Source organism: Ischnura elegans, chromosome 7 (genome assembly GCF_921293095.1).
Source record: "Ischnura elegans chromosome 7, ioIscEleg1.1, whole genome shotgun sequence".
NCBI classification, from domain to species: domain Eukaryota; kingdom Metazoa; phylum Arthropoda; class Insecta; order Odonata; family Coenagrionidae; genus Ischnura; species Ischnura elegans.
This window is the reverse complement of record NC_060252.1, coordinates 18,629,763-18,640,898: the sequence shown is the minus strand read 5'-3', so window position 1 is coordinate 18,640,898 and position 11,136 is coordinate 18,629,763. Positions and strand designations below refer to the sequence as shown.

General features: G+C 35.8%; 1 long non-coding RNA gene across 2 annotated transcripts; it reads right to left on the bottom strand.

Moving 5' to 3' along the window:
* Positions 1-4,924: 4,924 nt before the first annotated feature.
* LOC124162153 lies at positions 4,925-11,092 on the bottom strand. 2 transcript variants are annotated; one of them, XR_006865496.1, is made up of 4 exons: positions 10,916-11,092; positions 10,700-10,773; positions 9,930-10,183; positions 4,925-5,688 (listed from the first exon to the last, which is right to left on the bottom strand). It is a non-coding gene; the product is annotated as an uncharacterized LOC124162153 (long non-coding RNA). The 2 variants fall into 2 exon arrangements; XR_006865495.1 differs by lacking the exon at positions 10,700-10,773 and having other exon boundaries at positions 10,916-11,087.
* Positions 11,093-11,136: the final 44 nt, after the last annotated feature.

The following is an 11,136-nucleotide window of genomic DNA, read 5'->3' as shown; positions in this document are numbered from 1 at the left end:
GTGGACAATTTTTTACGCCGAGTTTTAAATCATCTGTGGTCAGAAAGAAGACTATGTATTTCCTAATAGCCTCGGATTGGTCGTTTAAATCTCGATTGAGTGATGCCTATAATCCAGTGTGTCACAACAAGCCTTGTTTTTCCGAGATAAAATTTGACACTCAATCTGGCTTATAAAAAAATATTACTTCCTAGCAGGATAATCTGGCTTTCTCAACTCAAGTTTATCAGTTGACGAATCACCTTTTTTGCGTTTAATACGAATGTTATTAACCTTTTTCTGATTTGCAGTGCAGGAGTACTTGCTATTCGTTACTTATTTTGAAAAACAATGAGGTAAATTGAAATAGGTACCTCATATCTTATTTACTGTCAAACATATTTCTGCGTATAATCCATTATTTAATCAGCAGTTAACTTGATACGCGTTTCGAGTATTGATTTTGTTGTCAGGCCGTGTACCGGACCGCATGTCGATAGCTAAGTTCTAACAACACGTATCTCAAAAATAGCAACTTTTCAGGAGAGCTAAAAAACGATTAAGTTCTTTTACCTGTACACTGAAATTAAAAACCAGACGTTCATAAAACTGAAAAAGAAGCATTCATTTGCAAACAAAGAGTTGGTTTTTGCTTGTATTTTAATTTTTAATGTTAATGCATTTTGTTTTAGATATCTAACTCAGTCCGGCCGAATTTGAGATACGTGTTGTTAGAACTTAGCCATCGATACGTTTATTCTAACATAGTACTAGCCTCAGGCTTTCGCCTCGGAAAGGATCGACTCAAAAGGATTACATTGAATAGGAGATAGGTAGATGTAAGCACACTTCTAAAATCCGCGGCTTTTCAAGTGACCGTTTGAACTACTACTTTGTTAGCGTCTTTGCATGGGCCATGTCCCCGGACAAAAGCTTTAAGAAACTACTTACTTAACATGAATTGATATGAGAAAAAAATTCCCGTGGACTGGGAAAGGAACCACGGAACTTTGGTTTACCAGGCCACTGCGTAGACCACTAGGATATCCAGTCAGTTTCTGGATGGAAGTTTTTGAAAGCGAAAACCTGATGATTTTCGCATGATAATTTAATATTTTTTATGTTGCCTACGACCATAGCTCCTTAAACTTTCGGAAGCTTTCCTTCCTTCGTCTGAGATGTTTCATATTGCGGATTACATTTTGATTTTTTGCGCGAAGATTTATGGCACAGTTATACCAGGTCCTCTCTCTTTAAAAAAAGAAACTCCTTTTAGCACTCTGTACTAAGTATTGATATAATCAGAAACTGATTTCAGGGAGGTTGCCAGATTGCTAAGAGTCAATATTTGAGTGTTTGATTGTGAGAATATCAAATTATGTTTACTTTAGTATAGATTAAGCATATGAAGAGTTTATCTTTCGTTTTTGATCTTTGATTTCTTTAATCTTATTTTTTTACGTATCTTTTAATCAATTTTTATCTCCATCGGTTCAAGTTTCAGCCAATTTTGCTATATTTGCTCAATCCTTTTTCATTGGTGATTTTACTCACACGAAAGAAGCTCACTTATGTCGTTTAAGAATGAAACAAAGATTTTAAACACGATTATTTTATTCAACTAAGAATAAGTTATTATTTATTCGATTTAATGGATGCGAATAAACATTTGATCATTATAGTGATTGTAGAAAATAATTTATCACTTTTACCGAATGGTTATTATTCATTTCCATCTAACTTATTTGCAGTAAGCCGTAAGGATTTTATGATTATTAAATTCCATCGAATTACTCGTTCATCAGTTTTTTTCAATTGCTAACTGTGATAGAATGTATTATCTCGACAAATTACTGGCACACATGAAATAATACAATAAAGTTTCTATGAGCCTGATACAGTCTCTAAATAAATTGCTTCATATACTACTATGATAAACGTCGGGCGCATGCTCCTCTATAACATACTTGGTATAATTAACATCATAGCATAATGAAACTACGAACTACACTTAATTACATTACAATTGGCGATAGGTTTTACTGATAGAGCCGAGTCGGTGAAAACTGTCTGTTATATGACAGAACTTAATCTTTTCTATTGAGGTATGGGGTACATCTACTAAGAATTGTCTACAGTATGAGCAGGAATTTTTAACACAACGGAGATTAGACAGTAATTAGGTGCAAAGTCACGAAGACAAAACCACTGCATCTTCCCTTGCATATTCCACTCATTGTCAGTGAATAAATCTGATTAGAAATAATTGTGTTAACGAAAAATCATCATTTAGCTGTTTATAAAAATCATTTTTATTTTCTTACGTCAACTTAATCGCCTGCACTGATGCTAAGAATGAAAAAGTATTGTTACTTCGCAATCAAACACCCTCAGAATTTCATCGCAAATACCGCACGTGGAGAGAACCTACTCGCCTACTGAGCCACGACTTCATGAGACTCAAAGGATGAGTCCAAATATGACTTTTAAATGAGGAAATACTACAAATAGCCCGAAAGAAAACAATCCGGCAACCACAATTATTATTTATTACACAATTATTATCGTTGTGTTATTTATCGTTATTTCATTTTTTTATTTAACTGACATTATTTTGATGTAATTAAAGCTAAGATTCATCATCAAGAGGTGATCCATGATTTTTCCTGGTGGGCACCAAGGTCTAACAGACAAACGGTCTTCTCACATTTGGGATTAAGAGCAACAGCAAAAATTAGTGTGCGTGGACGTGAGTTTTTTCAGTGCATTCTATCTACTATGGATTTTTACCCTCGCGTTTGAATTCAATTCGTTAGCTCGGTTGAATCCCCGTCCGTCCTCGGAGGCTTTTGGCTGTGATAAAGAACTAAACTTCCAAATCTTCTCCAGTCAACCTGGCCTCATCAGTAAAACCATAGAGTAAGTATATATATACTTACTCTATGGTAAAACGCGATACTAATGTGTCTACATATTATAAATACGATAGTATGTACAGTGGTTTCCAAAATTTTGTTCACAAATTCTTCTTCGCCGCTTCTGCTCCTCAGAGAAATTGAGCTTCCCTCACTGCTGTCATCGTCCTTGGTTAGGCGTGGCATATATTTCGTTTGTTTATAAATATTTATGTTGTCCTCGAAGAAAAGAGCTTAGAATATACCGCATGATTGTATATTTATCGTTATTTCATTTTTTTATTTAACTGACATTATTTTGATGTAATTAAAGCTAAGATTCATCATCAAGAGGTGATCCATGATTTTTCCTGGTGGGCACCAAGGTCTAACAGACAAACGGTCTTCTCACATTTGGGATTAAGAGCAACAGCAAAAATTAGTGTCCGAAATATACTTTTTAGTGAAATATATTTTATCAATAAGACATCACTGCGGCAAAGGGGGATCGTGTTCGTGTGGTGGCTTCCCATCACGTGGGCTCTGGTTTAAATGTTGGTGACGTTACAGAATTTTCAGTGACTGCCCGATCTTTGCTTGAATTTTGTGTAGACAATATTTCAAGGGTAACACTCCGTCCGTCGGATGGGACGTTAAGCAGTGGTCCATTTGATGACTTTTGTTACGAGCATGCTAATGCCGACGCCGGGTTTCTCTCCACCCTTCCTTCCATACGCTGCCCTCATGGGGCAAATGACCTCAGACGTCGGTCGCCTCCTCCAAATACCACACCACCATACCAGAGTGAGCAGGGTGCCCAATCTAACCCGGTTGGAAGCCCGAGAGAGCCTCATCAACATTATTCACCGGAAAAACCATAAGTCCTTCCTCCCTGAGCAATGCTTTCGCTTAGATTTTTCCGCGGGGGACAGGTCTATTCTTATCTTCAGTAATCACGATAAAATCTCAAGTGATATTATCTGTAGACAGCGGCGCCAGACGGCTCATCGAGTCCCTCCCCGCAATATCAATATCGCCACAGACATCTCGAGGGACGCAACGCTTCAGCTCTTCCCACGAATAACATGAATAGATGTCAATGGCAATCTCTATTGATTCATAAAGTTTGGCATTAAATTTTTACAGTGGAGAGAATAAAAATTCGTTTTTTTTCCCAGTGGAATTTCTTTTATATGCACTATGTGTTTGTAGAAGGAATGTATCTTCTAATTTTTGGGCATAAAAAGAGATGACGTTCAGTACATTTATGCATCAAAACAAAAGAAGTCTGGTTGGCTGGTCATTAAATACAATAGCAGCTATGAATCCATGGGTACCGTTGGAACGGTCAATTGAGTACTAATCTAACATTCCGTTTTATTTACTAATAATGAGCATTATCAATAGGTTGTATATTTGTACATATTTTCATCTGCTGATGAACAAAAACAAGAAAAACTCAAAAAAAAGTATAAAACAAGTGGTAGGAATTGATAGGATATATTTTATCCAATATATAATACGCGAAATAATTTTTTTTTTACTTTTTCCATCTCTCAAGGATCATAAATTCATCTATAGTATTCATTCTATACTATATATTCATCTATACTATTCATCTTAGCTACAGTATCATATTTGGTACCTACATTTTGATATATTTTTTTCAAAGGGATTTATATATCTATGTGCTGCTGTAAACGCGTATACAGTAATATTAATTGCAACGGAATTTCTTTTCGATACACAATGTGTTTATACAAGGAAGTTTAAATATTTTTGTAATTATTTTCACCATCACAATCCAATTATTTCCATTTCTACAATTATTACATTTAAACTACCGGTCAAGGTAAATCAAAAATTTCATATCAGCAATAGCAGAACAGTTGCCTTTATCTTCAGTGCTCTAATCTAGCTCCTGATTCCTCATCTGAATATAAGTAGCCTAACTATCATTCAATAATTTAGAATACTTTGACCATTGCGTTATGCATCAAAATCTTGATGAATGGAGGCTCAATATCTTTGAGAAAATAAATTTTATGCGAAAAAATTTATGCATTTTATTATTTCTTTCAATATTTTAAGAAAATAAAAATAATCATCAATAACAATATCCAGGCAACAAAATTTTTCCACCAGTTCCAAAATTGAACGATTGCAATTGATATGAGCAATATCACTACAGTGAATACTATCGTGAGAATGCATTTTCACCCTTACCTCTCAACTCTTCATGCTCATCAAAGTTTTATGTTTATTTATGCAATGATATTATACATTTAATCCAGAAAATCGTGTTGTATCTCCTCACGACTGATTTTCAAATGCTTATGGTACTAATGAAGGCATTATAAACATTATGATATAACCACATAATTTTGAAATGCTAAAAATATATCATTTATGTTAAAAGGTATAGGACAAGCTCAAAAATTTAGCCTCGAGTAAATAAAAAAATGTTAATACATGCAGCAAGGACTTCGCTGAAGGTAATATTCCTCTTCACAGCTTGCCAATTAGTAGTTATCAATACACCAATGTTTATAAGCATGTAGTAGACACATAAATTTCAGAATTATCATCTTGCTCAAGGTTCTTCGAGTAGAATCAAAATCATCTGGAACTTCATCGTTACGGTGTTACTTATAGTTCCCGGGAAACCGGCAGCAAACCATGTAAACCACCGTGTGATCATTAGTTCCGATGAATAGCTGAAATGAAGTGCCCGCCGTGGTGTCTTTCGTTGCTATCTCCGAATACTTTTCATTGATGTCGCAGCCGGCATTAGGATGATGGTGGTTCTGAGGTGCTGTAATATCAGAGATAGGAAGTAATAGAGATTATAATATATTTTATATTATCATAAGTAGTCTTTTCACTACAACTTAGTCCGAAAAACTCAAGTAATTAGCAATATTTATATAATATAATTCAGTTAGCTAGGCATAATTGTATATAGAAATTGCCATCGCCAAAACAATTATTTTAAATATACGCAGCTATAGAAATCGATGCCACTGGCAGTCACCATATTTTTATCGTGTATGTAGATCAAAATTTGGTTAAATTTATTTATTTTATTAACCGCTAAATATTTCACTTCGTTGGACACCATAATTTTAAGCTGATCGACACGTATATATTCGGATAGTGAGATACCTTAAGCCAAAAACTAATTGTTTTAAATATGCTGTGATACAAATATAGCCCCCACCCCTGTTTCACGCATGTACGCTGTATTTTGCTAAAGGTTAACAATGAACGTTTGCTTTCCCTTCCCTGATAAATTATTTGCAATCGAAAGGATACTTCCGTGTTATAAAAAATGGTCTCCCATGCAAAATTAGGGAAATTCAACATCTCTGATTGACACTGTCGTGATTTCTTAATAGTGCAAAGAAAAAAAACAATTGAATTTATTTTGGTGTGAGACGAGGGACATGAAATCAATTTCTCGTTGTCATTTTAAATATGGCTTGACGTACTGCTTCGAAAATTAGCTTGGAAATTTGAAATTAGCCGAAGTGCATGTAAGAGAACACAAAGCAGCCCATTCACAATGTAACTGTGCTATCTGACTCCGGAATCAATGGCGTGTATGTGTAGAGGGTGGCGCCCTGAGTCACTTACTCTACCCTCGTCTTCGCCAACGCTCTATCACCGCATCCCCTTAGCCACCAATACCTCTCGCTCTTCCAACGACGCGAGTCACAGCCGTCAGACTTCGTGATGCACTCTCACTCAAAATGATTTCAATACGTTTTGACTCCTCCATGGGGTATTCATGCCAGGCTACACCCCCTACATTCCTAAGCAATTCCCCATCCTCCAATAACTCTCACAGCAGTAAGTAGGAATCAGTACACCGATTTCGGTTTTTCCCCTTAGTCCGCTTTCTGTCACGGTGAAGTACGAGTCTCACAGCTGTTCTATTTGTGGTGAGACACGGCTGGTCTGTTGCTGAAGATTGGAGGTAAGTCTTTCATCTATTATTTCATGTTATTTCATGTCATTATGCTTTGCACGTTAGGTACAAAATTACAACATGGACTTTGAAAATAAGATATAATCATAGTTGACGCAGTTTTGCAACAGACATTTCTTGGGTTTGACACTTTGAATACTGTAGCAAGAACTGGTTACGCGATACATTAAAATGTACAAATTTATGAAATAAAACGTGGAAATGAACGTGAAAATTTACCACTTAAATCTTTTACGAATGTACGATCAGAATATTGAATCCGTTCGAAATTGGGGCATATTTTCACACAGGTTTCCTGTCATTGAAACTGTTCAGAAATATTTATGCACTTTAAATAGTGCCACAATTACTACAAGTTAAACTAATCTATTATAAAAACCGGTTTTGAAGGATGTCTTTAATTTGCATGCATTACATGAATTTCCACTGTCACAATTATTTCTTTAATAAAAATGGAGGTACAGCGTCATCAATGCAATTTATTTTTTGTGTTATAGCTCAATATCCATTTCTTGTTGTCTAGATTTTACAAGAGGTGTTGTGATAAATTAAATCTATCAACCGATTGGATGAAAGTGCAAGTTGCAAATCAAGCTTCCAGTGCATCCCTTCAAGCCGTCGCGTCGGCCACATCATCAGAATGCGTGTCTCAACGAAACAAAGTGAATTTACTTCTGTGTTACGCAATGGCAGGAGAATCAGTCTCACCCAGTTGCACAGTGAAGTAAAAGTGTTAAGTTTTACTGGAAATATTTATGGCCATTAGTGTGTTGAATGTGAAGTGTTGGTGAATGTGTGTATTTTGGGGAATCGCCGATGGACATCTGAGCTCTGCCGCCGATGGACATGTCTTCAAATGAAAGGTAGGCAGGATTCTCCTCTCGCAATTTTTCAATGTGAATCTTAAACATTTTGGCTGACAACTATTTATGACCTATGTACATATTGCTCGCACTTTTTCTGATAACGGTGTAAATTCTTTCGAACTTTATGAACATGTAGTGATATCTAGTTGTAGTGTTTTATTTTGTGCTATTGTAGGACAGAATTGAAAGAAAATAGAATTCTTAAATCAGTTCAATAGGAATGAAATGCAATATTTCCCCTCTTACTTACTTGTGACACAAACAGGAAATACTGCGTGCTCTTCTCAGTTGAATTAAGATGTCATGGTATAAGCAATAACATTAGAAATCTCTGAAGACATATATTTTACGAAATGCAATGGTTTGAGTCGCTACTTGATGGAACTCCATTATGGTCCCAAGGAAAAAATAAAACTAGAAACGAAATAAGAAAGGAGAGAATCCAAGCCAGAAGATGGTACACTTTATGGAAACTGGTAGCAAGTAAGTGAATTATTGTGGAATTAGCTAAGTTTTATTTTTTTCTGACAGCATATATTTTACACTCTTAAAGATTCAGCAGTCAAGCGTTATTTTTAACGGTTAAACGGTTAGTGAAAACTAAAAAAGGTTAATTCTTAAAGTCTAACAATTTATGTGCACACCGAGTTGACGTGGGTTGAAAGAAAGTTGGATGAGAGAGAATAGAACTGAATCTCCTCGTGAAAAAGTTGGTTAACGCGAGAAACGTATGTATTTGGGGGAAGTAGATAAGTGTCTCCCCTCTTTCAATTGCGCTCTTGTATCGTTGACGTGCTATCAACCCATGGGATGCAGTGATGTCGGTCGTCAATCCCCTGTTTGACCAGGGCATTATTCGATCTCACCGTCAATGGTGATAGTTGAATGATTTAAGGTTTCAGATGGCTTACCAATCTCTCTCCTAAATTAAAAAATATAGCACCATGTTTTTCACCTGGCAGTCTCTCTTTGAAAACGTGTATTTTCTCTTAAACCTGGTTTTAGTGTTCTATTTTGTGAGATCGCGGGACTGAAATGAAAAAGTACCATTGTCAGATTAGCTGAAATTGGTATGAATAAAATATTTATCTGCCATAATTCAATGTGACATTTTGACGAATCGTTCCACACTCCACCGAGTTGAATTATGATGCCATGGAATATGAAATTTTCTTCGCAAACTTTAATTCATTTCTTTGCACACTAAATATTCAGCATTTACGTGTCGACATTCTTCATGGTTAAAAATTCATATTGCATTGAGTGCATTGAAGAATTATGTGCATGGCGAGTTGACATGGGTTGAGTGAAAAATTGCTTAGAGAGAATAGAAAAACTAAATCATCACTAGAAGCTTCGTGATCGACGTCTGTACTTGGGGAAGTAGACGCACGCTAACTTCTAAGCTTTCCCACCCCTCCCACTGTTCTCATGAGACATGAACGTGGAAACATATTTTATGCGCTGATCTTAGTTACCAGGAACACAAGCTATGCACGCTAAACTAAGGTCTAGATTATATTCACTACTTAGAATTGTTTTCCAAAGATAAAATCCATTCCTTTTTTTCTTCTTGGGGCACTACACAGAAATTTAAAATTTCGAAAACGTTTCGGCTCTGAAGGAAAACTTGATTAAACACTCCGTGTATTCTTGCCATGCGTCGCGATTTACGTGAACGTATTCGACCAAACAAATCTCTCCGTCAGCTTGACTCATGATCAAAGGTTTAGAGGTCCCTACGAAGAATTATCTTCAACTCAATTTTATGATGACTGATGTTGATGATATACTCAATATTGATAAGCAAACCTTGCAGGCCCAGACGCTTTTATATTACCAGTGAAAAATTTAGCAACATTCTCACATAAATTAAGGTGTTTATTCAAATCCATGAATGTAAGAATCTTGTTAATGAATTCTTAAGTGTTTCCCCTACATTTTACAGCTATGCAGTAACTAAGACACTTCAATAGGCATAGCTTTAAATGGCGCTTTTCCACTGCTTTTTACAGTGACTATATTTTCGTTGAAATGCAACCAAAATTGGTAACTACATGCACCAAAATATGTTTAAATTTATTAATTAGGCCATTATCAATACGAATAATGAGTAAGAAAGTCAACTAACTTAATGTAATCCATTAATTTTTGACATGAAGAACTGGCCAATCCAGATGATAAAATAACGTTACTTACCTCGAGAACGAATCGACGGTGACGACAAAGCATCTACTTTGGCTTCACGGGGAGAAATCTTATCCATCAGAAGCTCCTTATATTTTTCTTGAAGTATTCCTTTTCTCAGGAATATTATACCTTGAGTTAATAATAGAGGATTCACTGTTGCTCGTAATAAAGCACTTTGCAATCCATTTCGTATTACTGTGGTGGCGTCAGCTTACTTCACTATGCAATGGCCTACGTTTTTGAATGCTACGTCGTAAACGAATCTGCGAATAAATAGAAAAAATGAATAAAAGTGGAGTTTTATGACATTTCATCCATTGGTATTCATTCAATCAACGATCACATGAAATACTAATAGAATAATTATTCACACTGAATAGTAGAATTAGGATATTTGCTGCAATTGAAAGATCTGTATTGGCACTAATGAGGTGTTTATGCCTATGCTTATTCATAAGATGAGAGAAAATTAACTTGAGTCATATGGAATTGTATCTGCGATTGAACTTAGGGGAGGCATTATTAGACTAACCAATCAGACACATGTAGGCGGTTATAATTTTGAATATTAATACAGCGTTAATGAATTGAATTGTAACTAGTTTACGCTAATAGTTGCTTCCCTGCAATTTTAAGGCCTTTAAAATAAAACTCAATGGGACTTTAGTACATCGGTGGCAACACGAACAGGAATGGTTATAGCAATTAATTGTACTCTATAAGAGAGCATTTTCATGTACGAATGAGAACACAATTATACTTTACGTTTTTGTACTTACTGCATAGTGAGATTAATTATCTTCATATCATTCCAATATTCCGCTATATGTCTATTCGCAATCTCCGCTATCCACTATCACAAGGAATAATTTCACATAATAGGCCATGCTAGTGACGGATATTTTTGAATTTCGGTTATCCTGAACAGATCAAAATTACAATAATACCTTCTACACCTTATAACTCAGTAATGTCAATTAGATGTTCACACCTACCTTTGTCAATACCGCTGTTTCTTTTCTTCGTGTTTCCGTTGACAGATTGTATTTTTCGCTTTCCCAAGGAATGAGACGGTGACTTCAATGAACGAAGAAACGGCTGAAACAGTCCGGAGTAACGTTTGAAACTTGCACAAATACGATTTCGCGGTACGGACGGTTGGTGCGGGAATGGGGGTGTGTTGCGGAGGCGGGGAGGGGAAGTGCTGAATTGGAAA